Genomic DNA, 16,480 nt, shown 5'->3' on the forward strand with positions numbered 1-16,480 from the left:
CGATGCTTCACCGGCTGCAACTTCTAAGCGGTAAGAAGGCTTCGCTACGTCGTCGGTACCAAGCCGGAGACGTAGCGAACTCGCACCGCCACACCGGTCGCCGTGGTGAGTTCTACGAGCTCGCACCGGCCACCGGTGAAGCAAAGAATATGTTTCACAGAAAATAAAACCTGCTGGAATGAATAAGCTTAAATTGTCTCTTTTGCGCCATGCAACCACCGCTGTCAACCGTCTAGCGAGAAGGCGAGCGCCGATACGAAACAGATTGAACCAACATGCGACCGCCGATGTACTGCGAGCAACAGGAACCGCGACTACGAGCCGTCTCGTTCGTTGTAAGTGCATCGCACCGTAGCTTAACGCGGATGGCGGACTCGGATAGCGGCAGTGTGTGTGTAAAAAAACGGCGACGAAAACTGTACAGCAGCAAGTATTTTGTGATCGCGAGCTGTCGTTCATCGTATAGCCGTGCCGTACTCCTGGGAGAGGCCTAGCGACGCCGTCGGCCACAACGCGGTATACCGGCGGGGCGACGCGTTTCTTCGCCGGTGTTGCTCGTGAATGTGTGCCGCTGAAGCGTTCGTGCACGGCCGCTCGTGGTTCGTGTACGATTATGTGCATTTTACAGACTCACGCACAGTACTGCTAAGGCGGATACATCCCATGTGACAGAGTGCCAGCTGATAATCAAAATTCGCTAATTAAGAAGGCGTTGAATGTTAGGCGGGTTTATAGTAAAAGATAGGTGTGCCTCAGTGGTATCTATAAGCCCACCGCAAATTTACACGTACGCCATAAATGTTTGTTGCTTAATTACACGGAAAAGAAGTGTCCCATTTGAGCTACATTGGAGGTCAAGATGGGGTGCCTATATACTCGGTGACCAAAGTTTGGTTGTGAAGCGGTGGTGGCGAGCGGTTGTAAGTGTGAGTGCTGTATTACTTTGCGAACGTTGTGTGCATGTTTGTGTACGTGTGATCCAGTTTGCGTGTTTCGATGCTAATTTAATTAAAGGGCGAAAAGAATTTTTTCTTTTTGATGGTTATAAAAATTTACTCCCATATTTACCTGGAAAAGCTCCCCTATGGATGTAAACAAAAACTCCCCTCTGTCCATCCAAAAACCCCGTCCTGTTGGGGAGTAAATTTTTTACTCCGTCCGGACGGTGTTTTCAAAACCCCCATAAGGGCGTGCGCTAGAGGACAAGCCATTTACTCCCATCTCGGCTTATTTTTGCTAACAGTGTAACACTGTGATCACCAGATAATAGCGTATGTGCAGCGCAGGCAAAGCTATGGGCGGCGCGCATTCTCGGCCTTTTGGGCCGACACAGCGAGGGAAAGCGAATGGAATAAGCTGGCGGAAAGGTTCACGCACGAAGAACGGCGGCGCGAAGTAATATACTCTCCTCGTTGATTTGCACCTCCAGGCTCACCCGTAGCGCAATTGTTTCATTTCTAAAGGGACGGCATCTTAGTTATCGCTTTTCTTGCTTTTCCCGACGCATTTAACGGAAAGAAAATGGCCGCCAGCAGCTTCCAGTTTCTGCTCTCGTGAAGATAGCTCTTACACGCTACGCAACCCACCCAGTGCTCGCATAAATGCCATAAATTGTTTTCTTACTATAGAAATAACGCAAATGCAGAGGCACGTGCAAAGAAAAGTCCAGTAGGTATGTCTTACCACATTACTTACTTTTGCTTGTTAGATCCTCGTTACATAGCGACTTCTTAAGACGATAGAAAGTATGCGCCCCCTTTTTTTTCCATATATGGCAAAGTAAGTTCCAACAGACAAGGAGGACATGGGCACCCGGAAAGAGGGCACACGACCGCCGTGCGGGTTGCTAATGAATTGAAACTCGTCCCTGCATCCGCTATAGCTTTCAGCAAAACAAGCGCACAACCTAGAACACGCGCGCAGGCTGCCCGCGTTGCATGCAAGCTGAATTATCTGCGGGTCCCACGACCTCCTTCCCGTGCCGCTTCCTTCGATAGACTTTGTAATAATAGCAAAAACAACGCGACCTGTACATAAATTTATTTTCTTCTTTTGAAGCTTTTTTTTTGTTTTTGTTTTTGCTCAAACGCGTGAGTTTGCGCAGGAGCAAGAGATGCGGGACAGAAACTGGCTCCTCTTCTAGGTCACTGTGGGTACTGCATGATGGATCAGGGTCTTAGTCGAGCATATCGGCATTGGCCTGACGCCCTGATAAGCGGTTTCTTTATGTGGCTAACATAATCAAGTTTTTTTCCTAAGCAGTCTGGAAGACTATGTAATGCTGCAATCTAAGATGTAAAGAATCCATTAACAGCATAACAAAGATAGTACATTAGAAACACGAACATATTCTGTCTGCTAATCGCATCCGCGTAAATAGATGAAAATGTGAATGTAACGGATTGTTTCTTCGTCGGCTAAGTGGCTCGGTTTTCATAAGTGCGCCGCTTAAATAAACGGTTTGCACGATCTTTTGATTGTCTGGAACAACCTATTAAGCCACTCCGCTTTCTTAAAGACGTCTTAAATTGGTTGTATAAAACCTAACACCTCTGCAAACAACAAATTTCTCCGCGAGATCAATGACGATCGAAGAAGTGATAAAAAACGCCAGGCCTGCGCTGAAACCGCAGCACAGCCACAGCGAAAGCTGAAAGAGCGGCGTTTCTAGAGGCCGTTGTAAGCTCCCTTGGGGATACTAATACAAGTACACTGGAAAGGTACCCATTACGCCATAAATCACAATTTTTTTGAAGTTGGGAAGCACCTACTAAGCCATTATTCGTCGTTCTACGGAGAAGGGAAGCACCAGCTACACGTCTGTAAGGCATTATGTGCACTTTGTTGACGCGACGACTGATGACGATGAAGAATTATGGCTCAGCCCTTTGTAATGGGTTGGAAGCTTTAAACGGCCCACCAGTTATGCAATTTGCATTGCGTGGCGCCCGGTCGCTATTTCCCTCTCCCGCCATGCTGTATAACATACGCGGACGTGGGAGAGAGCGGGGGGGGGGGGGGCGAATAACTTTACAGAGACCACGAGGAAATGGATCATGCGCTTATGGGCTTCCTTGGCAACCAATACAAGTGCACTTGCGAGGAACCCATACGCTATAAATCATTGTAATTTTTTAGAAGTAGGAAAGCAGGCACTATGCCATTTTTCGTCATTCTACGAAGAGTCGTGGTGCCTGCTAAACGCATGTAAGGCATTATGCGCACTTTGTTGATGCTGTGCCTGATGACGATAAAGATTTATGGCGGAGCCCTTTGTAATGGGTTGGAAGCATTCAACAGCCTATACTCGTTGCGCAATTCGCATTGGGTGACGCCTGGTTACAGAATTCGCGTTGTGCGACGCTTGGTGCTTATTTTACTCTTCTACCACGTATATTGCACATGTTAATGTGGTTCCTTCCCGACATGAAGCCTGCATAGGACCTTTTTGCAAAGCATTTTCAAGCACCGGCATGGCTTAGAGGTTGAATACTGGCCTCCCACGCAAAGGGGCCAGGTTCGAACCTTGTTTCATCCTGGAATTTTTTTCTTATTTCGTTTTTTTTTTCCTATTTCGAGCGATAGTGGTTACGAACACCGGCGGTGGCGGCTGCGGCGGCGGCGGACAACTACGGTGCCAAAAACGGCCGCTGGAATGATCTCATAACAGCTTTCGCTGTAAAAAGTGAAGCATGCAGTGCTCTGGTCTGAGCATCAATTGTTATCCCTTTCTCCTTTCCTTTCCTTCATTATCATTCCCAGCAACTCTTCCCCTGGCGTAGGAGGAAAACGAGAGAGAGGAAAGACAGGGATGTTAACCAGTTTGGCATGACCGGTATGCTACCCTGCACAGGGGGAAGGGATGGGGGAGATTGAGAGAAGAGTGATGCCGCATACCGTACAAGACTGCCACTCTGCGCTGTGAATAGGATAGGCGTAGGATAGATAACCAGATGCAACCTGTATTGTAATGTTCCTGTCTTTCGATTTTTGTTCTGTCACTGCATGTAGTCGTTAATCTGTAATCTGTAGACATTACAGATAACATTTACGTGTAATTTCTACAAATAGGAATTACTAACAGGCATGATCACTTTTGTTAATTCAGTTCTGGCCAATTAATATGAAAGGTTTACTCAAGAAACAATTTATTATTGAAGTTACTACACAGCGAAGTGCAAGGCCATTACTTTTAAAGGCTGTCAAAAGACTTCATAACAACTGCTATCAAATTTCCCTTCAAAGGCTGTCAAAAGACTTAATAAGGACTGCTATCGAATTTCTACGTGCAGCTTAAGGAAACGTTTCTAAGCAATTATATCGATTACTTTGGTTCACTTCAATTTTTTGCACACCCGCTCCTCGCTCAGTTTGTTATTCCTGATACCTTCCGCAACGCAGTCTTGCCTCCTGACGCCTTCCCATGGGCGCTAAGGCGGCGCAGTGCACAACATTTCTCGCTTCATCTTCTTCTCCTTTACTATGTAAAACATTTCAAATAACAATTTAAAGTGTGGACAACTCTGAATGCTACATGAATTGACAGCTTTCAAATGTCAGTAATTTCGTTTTCCTGCAAGAATGTTTTCTAACCGAAACTGCCCTTAACACAGTGCTCTTCTCGTTCTAAGCGCGTTCACCCCTTCACAATCCAGCGAAGGTAAACTAGCAGCACAAGTTCTTTTCAAAAAGTCACTACGGGAGTATCCACTTTCACAGTAGGCTCTGGGGTGTTCAGAGAGAAAGGGAGAATGGGGAGATAAGGGGAAAGTTCCAGTGTTGAGCGGAAAGAATAGTTCGTTGTGCTAGTCTCTCGTCGATGTTATTTGATTTGCACATAAATTTGATCGCACACGCGCATTAACATTTTTGGCAAACTGTCAATTAGGAGCAATATCCAAAGGCAGTGTTTCCTTATCCTTTTCACGATCGCATTAGCATCCTACCAAGTGAGACAGATATAAACAAAGGATGGGCATCAATTGTTTTCCTGCCACATAAGTTCATGCAAAGAACGCGTGGAATAATGCCTTACCTTTGGCGACGGTGCATCACTCGCTGTGTATCACTGTAAGATTGGAGTGACAATGAGAATAATCCGCTTGGATTGGCTCAGCACTGTCTCACGTCAGCCGCTCGGCTCGCCGGCTGGTCCATCCAACAGCTGAGCACCGAGAGTGGCAGACAATCGGGGCACTATAGGGGAGAGAGAAACAAAGGGAGAGAGAAAGCGAGAACTGCGTCAGAAATGTGGGTGCGTCAAGGAAAGGGAGAAAAAAAACACACCGATAGCTTTGTTCTGCCTTCCATTTGACTCGTAGAATTTCCACGCCAAATAAGGTTATCTGCAAACACTTTACGTGAAGATCACGCACGCGTGGTTGAGTCGCAATGTGATATTATTAGATATGCAGAAAGATATGCAGAAAGTATTGTGTGGTGTCTTTCTTTCTTAACCACCGGATGATTCTCCCGTACGACTGTGCTTTGTTTCTCTACATACATACATACATACATACATACATACATACATACATACATACATACATACATACATACATTAGATAGATAGATAGATAGATAGATAGATAGATAGATAGATAGATAGATAGATAGATAGATAGATAGATAGATAGATAGATAGATAGATAGATAGATAGATAGATAGATAGATAGATAGATAGATAGATAGATAGATAGATAGATAGATAGATGCCCGCGACGCTAAGGGCACCGTGAGGGAAGAAAACGTGAACTCAAGAGTGCGAACTTGCAAATGAACACGGCTAAATAATATTGATCACGTTTTCAGGTGTTCCCCATGATTTTCAGTGTTGTTATACGGTTAAACTATATGGTCTTTCCTATTTTATCAGACACACACTGACGCTACCCTTTACACTTCCTTGAATCCAGAAGCCCAACGATGACACATGTTTTCCGTACGTCAACGCGCAAACCGCAAGAAGTTTCTTTTCCCACTAACAACAAATCCAGACCTAGAGCAATGCTGAGAGAACGACCCTCAAGGCCTCCCCTTACCTGTCCGCTTGGAATGCCATTACAGTTCTGAGCTAGTTCAGCCCCTTGTTCCCGTCACCAAGCATTACTTCCGTTTCCGGCAGAGCGCGCACGCTTGCTCGCCTGAGCGTGAAGATACCGGCAACTCGGCCTTTCTTCCAGTGCGACCTGACTGAAGCGCAGGCTCACGGTACCTCTACAGCGAAGGTCTAACTCTCGCAGAGCACCAGCCGCTGTCGTTTTTGTCTTCTACTATAGAGAGCGATGACAGCTGTACCGTGTCCTCTAAGATTAATAGCGCTCGCTGTACGCCTGCCGTGATGACACGCTTAATGACCGCTGTAAACTACACTTATAACCATTAAGTGCGCGACGCAAACCTACAAGCATAGCATCTTAGACACAACCAATTAAACAAAAAGAAAGCAACAGTAAGCCAACAGCAATAAAACCAAAAGTAAGCCAAGGGAAGCATAAAGGACACCATTTGTTGTTTGTTAACTGTATAGTGTCACCATTATGACCTAAATTGAAAGGAATTAAAGTGGACAAAAAAGCACCCTTTCCGCCGGTCAGATCCGAACCCACAACCTTCGACACTTCGGATTCCACTGATGGAAAGGGCACTTTCTCGTCCACTTTAAATCATTTCAATTAAGGTCACAATCACGATACTCTAGTTGAAATTAACGAATAATGTCCCCTATCCATTACTTGGCTTAGTTCTCTCTTAATTTTGTTGGTTGCGTCCAACAAAGAAACCAACCCCTCGGTCAATTACCCTTTCGTACTAAACATAAAAGGTGCATTTCCACGTTGCGATGTCGGCGAAAAATAGTGCAGCCCAAGCTTTGTAACCTCTTCATTTGGCAATCCTCTGCACAACATATGCAAATATCGTTAAAGCACAACGGTTGCGCCTGGTACAGTCGTCGAAATTCAGTCTACGGGTAAAACATCGTCGGCAATTCACAGATGTGTCATCGTGGGTTCCTGTGTAACCGCTGGTGCTCTAGGTTCCAGAATGCACGCAACAATTTGCATTGCGGATGCAATGTGATTATAGACAAAATATCGCTCGGCTACAGAATAGTCGACAACCTTCTGAGACATGTTATAACACGTGTAGCAACTTCTAGCCGGTGAGATACTGTTAATGGGAAAACAAACATAAGTACTCTTGTCCATACACAGTATGTGACGAGCATTTTATTGCACGTTGCACGTAATTTCAAAGGTCTCGCTATTCTTGAAAATCAGTAGACTGCACGCAAGGCGCTAAGACAATAATGCACTTAATTTCATGTATTTTCTTATGTATGTAGCTTACCTTCACTTAACGTGCTTTTTACGAAGTATGCATATTTCGCCAGTGTAGGTTCCTCCTAAATTGCCCTCTTGCGCGTATTCATCCGCGCGAAATAACTTGATTCTTCAAAATGGCCTGATTATCCCAAATGAGACGGATACTACAGGATTATCTCGTCAGCGCCCTTTCCTTATGATGCGCACTTCTTGGTCTTGTATTCGTTTCCCTTTACTCTCATGTAATCTATGTTCAACAAATTACTGCGGCGCACCACAGCTTTGTGTGACAAACTGGTTTGCAGTTTTTCTGTGCGCAGTCCCTCTGCCTAACATATACGGTTAAACCACATCTTTCCGCAGGCCGCAGCATCAAGCTCGCGCCGCGTTTGTCCCTATAGCAAAGTACAGCCTGAAACATTCGTGCTCCTTCAGGACTACTGGCGTGCCTTGACTAAGTGGTGCCTTCCGCACGTGTGCACACCTTCCCTATCTCTTTTTCTCTCTCTCTCTTTCTCTTTCATCTCCCTATTCGAATTTCCATCCTAACAGCGTATACACAGGGTGGATAATCAGACGCTCTTGAAGTTAACCTCTCGCCTCCTTTTTTCCTTCCTTCCTTGAACGCCGCTGACACATTCTTTGCTAAATGCGTTAAGGTAGCCCCGCCACGGTGGTCTAGTGGTTATGGCACTCGACTGCTGACCCGAAGGTCGCGGGACCAAATTCCGGCCACGGCGGCTGCATTTTCGATGGAGGCGGAAATGTTTGAGGCCCGCGTGTGCTTAGATTTAGGTGCACGTTAAAGAATCCCAGGTGGTCGAAATTTCCGCAGCCCTCCACTACGGCGTCTCTCATAATCATATCCTGGTTTTGGGATATCCTGGTTTTGGGATATCCGTTTATAAGGCCTCAGACTCTAGCACTGATATCAGACAGCCTAAGGCAGTTCGCTCACCCAGTGCTTTGTCGCTGGATGAAAATCTTATCTGCGAATGCATTAAGTGCTTAAAACCATCCTTATCATGTGGCCCAGATGGCATCCCCTCCGCCATACTAAAAGCTTATAGTAGTATATTTGTCCCAGTACTGACTACGATATTTAATAACTGCCTGGACACTTCCACATTTCCTAGCATGTGGAAAACTGCTCGTGTTTTCCCAGTATTTAAGTCGGGCTCTAAAACAGATGTTTCTAATTATCGCCCGATTTCTCTACTATGTGCCACATCAAAGATCTTCGAGCTGGCTCTTCACAAAATATTGTCTTTTAGTGTTAAAAGCTCATTGATTCCTAATCAACATGGTTTTCTCGCTGGCCGCTCAACTACCACAAATCTTGCTAGTTTCATGACGCAGATCTCCACACCTATTTCTCAGAGAGGACAGGTTGACGTACTCTACTGTGACCTGAGCAAGGCTTTTGACGTAGTCAGCCACACACTGATTATGGTTAAACTTGCGCAATTTGATGTTGACTTGTCGGTTGTGAATCTCCTGCAGAGCTATCTGCTCAATAGATATTGTTATGTAGCGGTAAATGGCCAAACGTCTTCTTTGTATAAAATGACTAGTGGGGTCCCTCAAGGGTCAGTATTAGGCCCACTCCTATTTTTAATTTACGTTAATGATGTTTCTTTTGCCATTCGTAATTCTTCTTTCCTCTTGTATGCCGATGACATCAAGATTTTTAAGGAAATTCATTCAGTTAACGACTGTCGCTTGCTGCAGTCAGATTTGCGCTCTTTTTCCGAATGGTGCAACGCTAATAACCTTTCTCTGAATGCCTCGAAGACAAAATTCATGTCTATCACTCGCAAAACATCTAGCGTGTCATTTCAATACTCTGTCAATTCTGTGTCCTTATGCAAGGTTTATGAAATCAGTGATCTTGGTGTTGTTGTTGATAGCACGTTAAACTTTTCTGCTCACGCTAAGCGTGTTGCTTTGCGGGGTCTTCGCACCCTAGGCTGTGTTTGCAAATTGTCTAGAGAATTCCGTTCTCCTATGCCCTTCCGAAAATTGTACACCGCGCTATGTCTTCCTCAACTGGAGTATGCGTCCGTGATATGGAATGGAATTGCTCAATCCAGCGGTAACACCATTGAACGAGTCCAGAAAAAATTCCTTAGCATATATAACCATCGCTTTGCTAAAAAATCTCGTTCAAATACTGCTGAATTATTATCATTGCCATCACTTCACTGCCGACGAAATCGTTCTGATCTCTTGTTTCTTTACAAGCTAGTCCACGGTATCATATCCTGCCCTGTACTTCTCAATTGTGTTAATTTTCGAATTCCGCGTAAGTTAACCAGAGAGAACAGACCGTTTCATGTACCCGCCTGCTTCTTCCAACACTACCGTTCACAGAATACAAAGTCTCTATAATGTTAATTTTCTTGATCTTGACATTTTTCATAGTCCACAATCATTGTTTTTATCCGAGCTTTGTACTGTTTTGACATAGTATGGCACAATGTACAAAGTCTTCCCTTCTCCGTCTTTCCGCATAGTTGTATATATGCAATCTAATTTTTCATTCCCCTTCAATATTTCCCGTGTTGTCTTATTTTACTCCTCCTCTTTTGTGTTCATTTCTCTTTGTCTACGTGTATTTGCTCTTTTTATTTCTGAAGACTGTCTGTATTGTATAGTTTATTTTTATTGTTTTTTTTGCGTGCGCCTGCACAAAGACCTTACGGTTGTTCCTGGGCACGTTAAATAAATGATTGATTGATTATTATTATTATTATTATTATTATTATATTATTATTATTATTATTATTATTATTATTATTATTATTATTATTATTATTATTATTATTAAGCGCGTTAAGGTAGTATGCTGAGCTACTTGGTTGGTGTTCATTATAAAAATTTCGTACAACGATCACGAGTTGGACACAGGAAAGAAGAACGCTATCGTACAGCTTTCTTCTGTCTATTGTCCAGCGCCTGTCCTCGTCATTTTGTTTGTTTGTTTGTTCTTTTGTTTGTTTGTTTGTTTGTTTGTTTGTTTGTTTGTTTGTTTGTTTGTTTGTTTGTTTGTTTGTTTGTTTGTTTGTTTGTTTGTTTGTTTGTTTGTTTGTTTGTTTGTTTGTTTGTTTGTTTGTTTGTTTGTTTGTTTGTTTGTTTGTTTGTTTGTTTGTTTGTTTGTTTGTTTGTTTGTTGTCCTTCCTACTGGTACGGGCTGCGGTACTATCATTTATTTTTTTCTCGCCACAGCATAACCAATGTCCTTTGTACAACCAATGAGCGCTGCACGAAATTTACACCATGAATCTTTGCTCAGTCTTTACACACCTGGTGTTCAGTTCCGACTGTGGCGGTATGCATAATCACCGCAACCCCAACATCGCACTATAGGCTATTCCTACGGAAATGATAATCAACACAACCACTCACTTTCGATTATTCGTCAGTAAGCATATCGTCTCTTATAGATGCACTGACATGCTTATCGGAATAGCGGGATCGAAATGCGCATGCGCAGTACGCTAAACAACCGGTAGCGTTTACCGTACGCACGCTATTTTCCAGATTTAGCGCTACCGCGTTTGCGTGCTTTAGTTAGTGCACGTAGCACATGGCGGCGGTTTCGGACGCCCACTTCGAACTGAAGTTGGCGTTGCTGTTGAAGGATTCAATTCGTTCGCAGCAAATGGCTGTGTTAAATGGCTTCGCTTGCCTTCAGGCAGCTTCGAAGACCGAGTATTACGGATATCTTAGCGGAGTTTTCGCAACTACTTCCCATTTCGTACATTGCTAGGCCTAACAAGGAGATCGGTGTAAACAAATTTATTTACTTTTTTTTATTACTACACGAGTTGTAATATTGCTGCACGCGGGGATACAGGCGAGCATTTTCAATTTTTTTTTTCACTCCTTCTTTAACGTATTCATCCTCCGCTAGGTGACGCCACAGGCTGTCCGCAATTAGAGTTACTGTATATGCTACCTTAGGTAAAGGTAGCATATACAGTAACTCTATCCGCAACGAACGCTTGCGGCACGGTAACGCTACTCATAACCCCCGCTATCCCGCTAACGCTAAACTAAAGTTGTCCACTGGCTCCGTGTACGATAGCGCTATGTAGTGCCACTAAGAGTAAGGAGTTGCGTTTTCTTTATTTCTTGGCTTTTAGTGTGCAACTGCCTGTTGCAGTTAAAAAATAACTGACTGAGCCCTGCGAGCCCACATTAATGTCGCTCTATACGTTAGTTATGATCTCTTGTTTCTTAGCAGGTTCATCCTTCTTTTCAGTTATTTGTCATCGCTATCATTAAAGTACAGGCTTAATGGGGATTCGTTATCGTCAAGAACATGCTCCGCTTACCGAGAATTCGGAGCTGCACCGCAAGTTGGAAGGTCAAGAGCCTCAGGCGAAAAAAAGAAAGTAGCTGGGGAGGGGAGAGGGGGTCATGCTGCGCAAGATACAAACATACATGGTTCAAAATAATAATCGTAGCAAGCTACGTGTCTCAAGGCGATGTCCCGACCGCGCGTGTAAAAGCTCTCGTATTATAGGAGATCAGCGGCAAGAAAATGGTTTCTCTCACGGACATAATTATCTCGCTGCCAAGAGGTCTTTCCTTCATACTTTTTTTTTCTTTTAAAGCCAACCTAATGAAGACTGAAAATCTCCTCAAGATTACTTTCCAGATTTCTGACCGCTATTTCTGCCCGGTCGCAGTGCAGATAACGAAAAAAAGAAAGTTTGGCTTCTTCCGTGTCTACTATTTTGGTCGACCTTCGTTGAACACATATTATCGTCAAAGTTTCCCACATCCTCACACACTCATATTTTCACCTCAAGTTACATGAAACTTTCATATATAAGTGATACATAATTTAATATAGAAGTACGCTTTCGCAGGTATCCCCACGTCTGAGCGCGATAACATCGTTTGCTAAATTTTTGTGCGCAATATTAAAGTACCGTGTTGTATAGAATTCATCACGCTATACAGTTGTCGTTAGTAAGAGAAATTTCACATTACTAGCGAGCACGTGGTGATTGAATAGACAAGTACAAGACAAGAACAAAGAAAACCTTACATTTTTTTTAATGGAGGAAGAAAATATTGATAGGCCTGAGCGTAAATAAACTCCACCCAGCAATAGAATAACTCTCGCAAAAACACTTGGCGTAATTAAGTGTGTAAATGTAAAACAATAAATAAATAAGTAAATAACTAAGCGCACCAAGGGTACCGTAAGCCAACTACGACGTCCATCCAATACCATCATCACCACACAGATCGATAGAGCTGTTTGTCTGCAGAAGAAGAAAAAAAACCGTAACAATAACTATAAGCTCTACGACGTTGCGATGCAATCCACCGCTTATCTCGCAATATTAGCCTTTCTATTTCTTTTTTTTTTTGCTTCTGTATTTTTATTAAGGTCACTTCTTGCTCATAATATATCACGCGAGGAAGCAATATCGTGCCATTATGTCTAACAGGACGTTTCATGTAGCATAAGCCCGTGAAATAGTGGCCGGAGACCTGCGCGGCCACGCCACTGCTGATTTAACTTTTGTGTATTTATCTTCCTTGTGTTCTGGTTCGGCCTTAACGCTTATGCTTGATACATGACAGCTGTTGTGGTAAGCCTCTGTACTTGCACCCACGTGCCAGCGTTTGTGTGTGACCAGCGAAATCGTATAGCTTGGTTCAGCTCTGCGTTTATTTTATTTCGAAGTATATTTTTGCCTTAGTCGAGGCACATTGCAATAAGCATAGTCCTTTGTCACCTCTTTCGGGGCGCTTTAATACCAAGGAAATGCTTGATTGATGGCGGAGTCGAACCTTGGCCCCCGAGCACAGGAGCACCACGTTCTAACGATTAGGTCATAATGGTAGCACGTCTACTCCGTTCGTTTTAAAGCAGACTAACTCCTCTGATACATTCGCTACGTGTGTAATATTACATTTCCTTGCATTCGAAAATCAATAAAGTTATTCTCTCTATCCGCTAGCGACAGCTAACGTCTTGAGACTCTGTCCTAAACAAACACTAAAGTGAAACAATAAATTAATTTAGACTGAAATATTATGCTCTAAACACTCTAGCGTCAAAATTTCACTACCCTAGTTTTATTAGTCGATGATACACTCAATAATAAACGTTTCACTTTTGAATATCCCGCCGAAATCTTCCATGGTGACGTCACAGATTTCAAAGTGTTTTTTCGTAATTTGACCACATTGCCTGAACGAAATTTCCTGAAACTTCGTAGGTTACGTCTCTGGCTCCCTCAAAAGTCAATGCACTTAATTTTTGCCCATTATGAACTATGTAGGCCCTAGTAGACATCGTCAAAATCTATGACGTCACGGCGAGTGGTGCGGGAACTTCAGGGCGCATAGGCCGTCGCCACCCGCACTTTCTTTTTGCGCACTTTCTCGCTTACCAAGCGTCTTGCCGCAGCAAGCGTGTAGTTTTGCGTATCATGAAAGAGTAATTTACTAGTACGAGAAAAATTGTCTTTCCTTTTTTTTGAAAGTTTGAAAGTTTATTTAACATAACACATGTATTGGTTACAAAAAACACACTTTTGGGGCCCAACAAATTTGTTAAAGGGTCCCTACCGAAGTTAGCTCTAGTAAAAAACATCGATAGCAGCTGTTATTATACACATTGTAATAAAATCGAACAGAAGTGTCTGAGTTAAGTACAGCAAACAAGTATAGTTCTCTTTAGTGTCCCTTTAAAGGGGTCATGAAGCACCCCTTGGGCTGATTGAAAAAACACATCCTGCGGAAAGCTGACACGGCTATGAACTGCTCTGCCAAATATTACAGTCGTGCGCGCCGCGTAATGACCACAAGCGGAGCGCGAAGTTGCCGTTTCCCCAGGCACCCTCTTTTCAAACAGAGGCCGGTTCTCACTCTCGTCGGTGGGCGGGGCGTCTGTCCGCTGTACGTCGCAAGAGACATAGCATGCTTATTGGCCGATAGCCGTAAATCGAGAGCGGCGTTCGGATCAGATGCGCTTCTTGCCGCAGGGTGCCGCCACTTGCCGGCGCCGCACTCCTCAGTACACGGTAGCCGCACTCGCGCAAGCGAATCACAGCGGGAGAGCGATCGCGTTTCATGACGCGCGCTGGCGTAACTTCTTTCCCCCATGCCATCCCTCCCTGTCTAGCTTCCAGTGCGCTCGCCGGCACGAGAAAAGAGAGAAAGCTCTGGGAGCGTGCGCCAAACCCCCGTAACTCCGCTGATTCTTGACGGATTCGAGAAATTTTTGCGGCAATCGATTCGGGAGGCAGTACACTCTGATACTGAGGCCATTAGATCATTATTTGGAAAAGTGGTTCATGACCCCTTTAAGCTTCCTTGAATCAGGAGCCCACCGATGACAAATGTTCTCTCAACGTCGCTGCGAAAGCCGCAAAAAGAGATTGCTTTTCCCAATGTACAACAACAAATCCAGATTTGGAGCCATTCTGACAGAAGGACGCTCAAGACGAGGGATCAGCCTATGTACCCCACTGCTTTCTTCACAGCAGCGAAGGCTTCGTCAGAGGTGTGCGACGCTGCAATACCTTCGTGGTTGTATATACCACGTTGAACGCGCTTCGTCTCCGGAATACGAATGGCCGTTGTTTTGTTTTGTTTTTCCGACATATAGGACACACAACGAAGTCATAAATTCGCGTTATTATTTAACACTTAGTCGCATATATCGCTTCCGGCTTGTTTTTATTTCACTCACGCCATTTCAGTACCTGTGAACACAACAATGGACGTAACGTATCGAGTCAAATTTGTCCCGGACCAGGGAGAATATTTCGTCAACTGGGAAACTGTTCAGCTTCGTACTACAAAGGGGTGGGTGACAACTTTCTTTTTTCGTGGCTATCATTTAATGCTCTGCATTTTGTGTGATATCTCTCTTGATATCTAATAATAATATCGGGGGTTTTACGAGCCAATACCATGATATGATTATGAGGCACGCCGAATATGGAGGGCTCCGGGAATTTCGACCATCCGGTGTTCCTTAACGTGCACTGACATCGTACGGTACATGGGCCTCTCTAGCATTTCGTTTCCATCGAAATGCGACCGCCGCAGCCCGGATCGAAACCGCGACCTTAGGGTCAGCAGTCGAGCACCGTAATCACTATATAACCGCGGCGGACGTCTCTTCATAACTGCTACATGCGCTTCTGAAAGCAACACTCGAAGACGTTGTCTACGTTTGAATGTACAGTTTAGCTAGCGTCTCTGTTTTTACAATCTCTTGGCGACAGCTTATCTTTTTTTTTTTGCTAGCTGCTGCTAACCAAGATTTTTTTTTTTTTCATACTGCCTACGCGTGTATTCTCTGTTGTACTCGGAGCTAAAGCTCACAGACCGTTTTCGCGACACCCGCGTTATACAGCGTATGGTGCGGAAAGCGTGTGCAGGGGCAAACAAGATTACGTTCTGGCCCACTAGCCAGGCCCGTGGGCGTTCTCATTACCCTTGTCAAGTCTTGTGACATCGAATAAGAAGGCCAGGAAGGCAACCTTTGTGACAGGAGCTTCGCCGTTCGCTGTCTTGGTCACTTTTCTTGATACGTGCCACGTGACAGTGCCCTGATAGCGCGTGTACTTGGGGCTATCGGTGAATAAAACGCTCACTTAAGAGTCATTCTGTTTTGCAGACAAAACAAAAAGAACAGAAAAAAGCGAGCCGCGTGCCCTAGGCAATGAAGCTCGGCTCTGCTTAGTGAACTCATTCATCAAAGGAACCCTGACTGACTAACCCTGACACGTAGCCCCACTAAGTGGCGTGATGTGGTTTCCGGGCTAACGAAATTGCACAGGATGTCAGGCACGAGAATGTTCCCTGAAAGTTGTTGTTTAAGTTGTTGTTATTGTTTTTGTTAACTGCTTCACCATTTCAGTGACATACAAGGGTCGCTCTAAGCCTGCTCAGATGAGTGATTATTCTACGTGAACGGCTCTGTATTAACGCATAACACGTTTCTACACAATCCGGTACATGAAATTTTGGTAGATGAGAAAATCAACAACTCTACTTCATGTTATCGCAGTGCGAGTAGAGAACATGCCATCAAATTTCACATCCATATCTTCCGACTGAAGCAATGTGCCTGAAGTCGACCGGTCTTCAAGAGCGTTTGTGAACTACC

The sequence above is a fragment of the Rhipicephalus sanguineus genome, chromosome 2 (assembly GCF_013339695.2).
Source record: "Rhipicephalus sanguineus isolate Rsan-2018 chromosome 2, BIME_Rsan_1.4, whole genome shotgun sequence".
Taxonomy (NCBI): domain Eukaryota; kingdom Metazoa; phylum Arthropoda; class Arachnida; order Ixodida; family Ixodidae; genus Rhipicephalus; species Rhipicephalus sanguineus.